The sequence below is a fragment of the Heptranchias perlo genome, unplaced genomic scaffold (assembly GCF_035084215.1).
Source record: "Heptranchias perlo isolate sHepPer1 unplaced genomic scaffold, sHepPer1.hap1 HAP1_SCAFFOLD_47, whole genome shotgun sequence".
NCBI lineage: Eukaryota > Metazoa > Chordata > Chondrichthyes > Hexanchiformes > Hexanchidae > Heptranchias > Heptranchias perlo.
This window is the reverse complement of record NW_027139484.1, coordinates 8,689,856-8,694,621: the sequence shown is the minus strand read 5'-3', so window position 1 is coordinate 8,694,621 and position 4,766 is coordinate 8,689,856. Positions and strand designations below refer to the sequence as shown.

At 47.3% G+C, this 4,766-nt stretch overlaps 2 non-coding genes across 2 annotated transcripts; both read left to right on the top strand.

The window, feature by feature from the left end:
* The first annotated feature begins 2,348 nt into the window (after positions 1-2,348).
* trnaa-agc (transfer RNA alanine (anticodon AGC)) lies at positions 2,349-2,421 on the top strand. Its single transcript has one exon. It is a non-coding gene; the product is annotated as a tRNA-Ala (tRNA).
* Positions 2,422-3,622: 1,201 nt separating this feature from the next.
* Positions 3,623-3,695, top strand: trnaa-agc (transfer RNA alanine (anticodon AGC)). Its single transcript has one exon. It is a non-coding gene; the product is annotated as a tRNA-Ala (tRNA).
* The last annotated feature ends 1,071 nt before the right edge of the window (positions 3,696-4,766 follow it).

Here is a 4,766-nt window from a genome sequence, read left to right as displayed (position 1 = left end):
GCAGTAAGCAAAAGTTTTTGATTTTAGTGTTTAGCAAAGATGGGAAGATGAAGTGAGACATGGAAAAAAGCTTCACAGGCCCTGATATCTTTTCTGTGGATTGAACTCAGGATTTACAAAGTTAATAAAACTAATATACTCCCTGCTGTGTGAAAAGCGCACGAACGGTGGAAACTGCCAGGCAGCACTGCCAATTAGGTTAGTTTGCAAGCTATCTAAAGTCATAAAGTGATGGACAGTTGGCAAAAAACAATCCAGTCAGCTAGGAGTTGTCCAGACAATCTTCTGATTTGTCATTAGACACGATATCCACTGCTGCACGGTGTGCAGAGAAAGTAGCAGCTCACACTGCCACAGCGCTGCGGTCTGAGCAGGAAATGAGTCAGTCTCGGTCATGCACACGTGACTCCACGAGTCCGGGAGTGTCAAAAGGCGCACAGTGAATATTTACCAAAGAGAGCAATCCTGGCTGCTTCCCTTCGTACAGCGGAGGACTGCAATACAATTATCAGATAAAAGTCATCCTTAGGTTTTTGGTTGGAACTAGCGAACGTGCTTTTGGAGTAAGCAGAAATTAGCTCAAGGCCGTTTTCTTTACTTTACAGACAGCCTACAGCTTAACATGTTGGCGCTGAGGCACAGGAGACCTCCTTTCCTTTCTCAAACCTGAAAGCTTTTTGTGTCTGCCCGAAAACGGCTGTTTTGCTCTAGCATTTGCCTCTGCTCACCAGCAGGGAGTGCCTTTGAGTAACAACACGTCAAACCGCACTCACTTTCAGGCAAATCAGCCTTCGATCGGTCAGTCAGACAGACAGACAGAGCTCTCGCTGTTTCCTCAAGCTCGGGCTGCTGTTGTTTTCCGATGACCTCGTCTGCGTATCGCAGGCTCGGGCTCTTCTCGGCATCATTTACGATTACTGTGCCTTCCCGTTCTGCGGTTGCTCACTTGCGAATACTCGATACCGCGGATTGGAACAAAGTATTGAAAAAATTCAGGGAGGTGGCAATTCGTGGCGCTGTTTGGAGGCGAGTGTGAAGCGACTATTGTGAAGGGCAATTGGTTTCACTAAGCAGGGGAATTAGCTCAAATGGTAGAGCGCTCGCTTAGCATGCGAGAAGTAGCGGGATCGATGCCCGCATTCTCCACTCACTTTTTTACCTTGGGGAATTGTCCCGAAACAAAAATGGTGTCAGTTTTCAGCAAATCAAGAACCCACGTCAATCCTCAGCTTCGATGAATAGAGGTCAAGGAGCAGTCAATCTTTTGGTGTGCTGCAGTAAGCAAAAGTTTTTGATTTTAGTGTTTAGCAAAGATGGAAAGATGAAGTGAGACATGGAAAAAAGCTTAACAGGCCCTGATATCTTTTCTGTGTTGTTGAACTCAGGATTTACAAAGTTAATAAAACTAATATACTCCCTGCTGTGTGAAAAGCGCACGAACGGTGGAAACTGCCAGGCAGCACTGCCAATTAGGTTAGTTTGCAAGCTATCTAAAGTCATAAAGTGATGGACAGTTGGCAAAAAACAATCCAGTCAGCTAGGAGTTGTCCAGACAATCTTCTGATTTGTCATTAGACACGATATCCACTGCTGCACGGTGTGCAGAGAAAGTAGCAGCTCACACTGCCACAGCGCTGCGGTCTGAGCAGGAAATGAGTCAGTCTCGGTCATGCACACGTGACTCCACGAGTCCGGGAGTGTCAAAAGGCGCACAATGAATATTTACCAAAGAGAGCAATCCTGGCTGCTTCCCTTCGTACAGCGGAGGACTGCAATACAATTATCAGATAAAAGTCATCCTTAGGTTTTTGGTTGGAACTAGCGAACGTGCTTTTGGAGTAAGCAGAAATTAGCTCAAGGCCGTTTTCTTTACTTTACAGACAGCCTACAGCTTAACATGTTGGCGCTGAGGCACAGGAGACCTCCTTTCCTTTCTCAAACCTGAAAGCTTTTTGTGTCTGCCCGAAAACGGCTGTTTTGCTCTAGCATTTGCCTCTGCTCACCAGCAGGGAGTGCCTTTGAGTAACAACACGTCAAACCGCACTCACTTTCAGGCAAATCAGCCTTCGATCGGTCAGTCAGACAGACAGACAGAGCTCTCGCTGTTTCCTCAAGCTCGGGCTGCTGTTCTTTTCCGATGACCTCGTCTGCGTTCCGCAGGCTCGGGCTCTTCTCGGCATCATTCACGATTACTGTGCCTTCCCGTTCTGCGGTTGCTCACTTGCGAATACTCGATACCGCGGATTGGAACAAAGTATTGAAAAAATTCAGGGAGGTGGCAATTCGTGGCGCTGTTTGGAGGCGAGTGTGAAGCGACTATTGTGAAGGGCAACTGGTCTCGCTAAGCAGGGGAATTAGCTCAAATGGTAGAGCGCTCGCTTAGCATGCGAGAAGTCGTGGGATCGATGCCCGCATTCTCCACTCACTTTTTTACCTTGGGGAATTGTCCCGAAACAAAAATGGTGTCAGTTTTCAGCAAATCAAGAACCCACGTCAATCCTCAGCTTCGATGAATAGAGGTCAAGGAGCAGTCAATCTTTTGGTGTGCTGCAGTAAGCAAAAGTTTTTGATTTTAGTGTTTAGCAAAGATGGAAAGATGAAGTGAGACATGGAAAAAAGCTTCACAGGCCCTGATATCTTTTCTGTGGATTGAACTCAGGATTTACAAAGTTAATAAAACTAATATACTCCCTGCTGTGTGAAAAGCGCACGAACGGTGGAAACTGCCAGGCAGCACTGCCAATTAGGTTAGTTTGCAAGCTATCTAAAGTCATAAAGTGATGGACAGTTGGCAAAAAACAATCCAGTCAGCTAGGAGTTGTCCAGACAATCTTCTGATTTGTCATTAGACACGATATCCACTGCTGCACGGTGTGCAGAGAAAGTAGCAGCTCACACTGCCACAGCGCTGCGGTCTGAGCAGGAAATGAGTCAGTCTCGGTCATGCACACGTGACTCCACGAGTCCGGGAGTGTCAAAAGGCGCACAGTGAATATTTACCAAAGAGAGCAATCCTGGCTGCTTCCCTTCGTACAGCGGAGGACTGCAATACAATTATCAGATAAAAGTCATCCTTAGGTTTTTGGTTGGAACTAGCGAACGTGCTTTTGGAGTAAGCAGAAATTAGCTCAAGGCCGTTTTCTTTACTTTACAGACAGCCTACAGCTTAACATGTTGGCGCTGAGGCACAGGAGACCTCCTTTCCTTTCTCAAACCTGAAAGCTTTTTGTGTCTGCCCGAAAACGGCTGTTTTGCTCTAGCATTTGCCTCTGCTCACCAGCAGGGAGTGCCTTTGAGTAACAACACGTCAAACCGCACTCACTTTCAGGCAAATCAGCCTTCGATCGGTCAGTCAGACAGACAGACAGAGCTCTCGCTGTTTCCTCAAGCTCGGGCTGCTGTTCTTTTCCGATGACCTCGTCTGCCTTCCGCAGGCTCGGGCTCTTCTCGGCATCATTCACGATTACTGTGCCTTCCCGTTCTGCGGTTGCTCACTTGCGAATACTCGATACCGCGGATTGGAACAAAGTATTGAAAAAATTCAGGGTGGTGGCAATTCGTGGCGCTGTTTGGAGGCGAGTGTGAAGCGACTATTGTGAAGGGCAATTGGTGTCACTAAGCAGGGGAATTAGCTCAAATGGTAGAGCGCTCGCTTAGCAAGCGAGAAGTAGCGGGATCGATGCCCGCATTCTCCACTCACTTTTTTACCTTGGGGAATTGTCCCGAAACAAATATCGTGTCAGTTTTCAGCAAATCCAGAACCCACGTCAATCCTCAGCTTCGATAAATCGAGATCAATGAGCAGCAAATCTTCAGGAGTGCTGCAGTCAGCAAAAGTTTTTGATTTTGGTGTTTAGCAAAGATGGAAAGATGAAGTGAGACATGGAAAAAAGCTTCACAGGTCCTGATATCTTTTCTGTGGATTGAACTCAGGATTTACAAAGTTAATAAAACTAATGCACTCCCTGCTGTGTGAAAAGCGCACGAACGGTGGAGACTGCCAGGCAGCATTACCAATAAGGTAAGTTTGCAAGCTATCTATAGTCATAAAGTAATGGACAGTTGGCAAAAACAATCCAGTCAGGTAGGAGTTGTCCAGACAATCTTCTGATTTGTCATTAGACACGAAATCCACTGCTCCACTGCTGCACGGTGTGCAGAGAAAGTAGCAGCTCACACTGCCACAGCGCTGCGGTCTGAGCAGGAAATGAGTCAGTCTCGGTCATGCACACGTGACTCCACGAGTCCGGGAGTGTCAAAAGGCGCACAGTGAATATTGACCAAAGAGAGCAATCTTGGCTGCTTCCCTTCGATCGTTCAGCTAGTACAGCGGAGGACTGCAATACAATTAACAGAGAAAAGTCATCCTTAGGTTTCTGGTTGGAACTAGCGAACGTGCTTTTGGAGTAAGCAGAAATTAGCTCAAGGCCGTTTTCTTTACTTTACAGACAGCCAAAAGCTTAACATGTTGGCGCTGAGGCACAGGAGACCTCCTTTCCTTTCTCAAACCTGAAAGCTTTTTGTGTCTGCCCGAAAACGGCTGTTTTGCTCGAGCACTCGCCTCTGCTCACCAGCAGGGCGGACCTTTGAATAACAACACGTCAAACCGCACTCACTTTCAGGCAAATCAGCCTTCCATCAGTCAGACAGACCGACAGACAGACAGAGCTCTCGCTGTTTCCTCAAGCTCGGGCTGCTGTTCTTTTCCGATGACCTCGTCTGCGTTCCGCAGGCTCGGGCTCTTCTCGGCATCATTCACGATTACT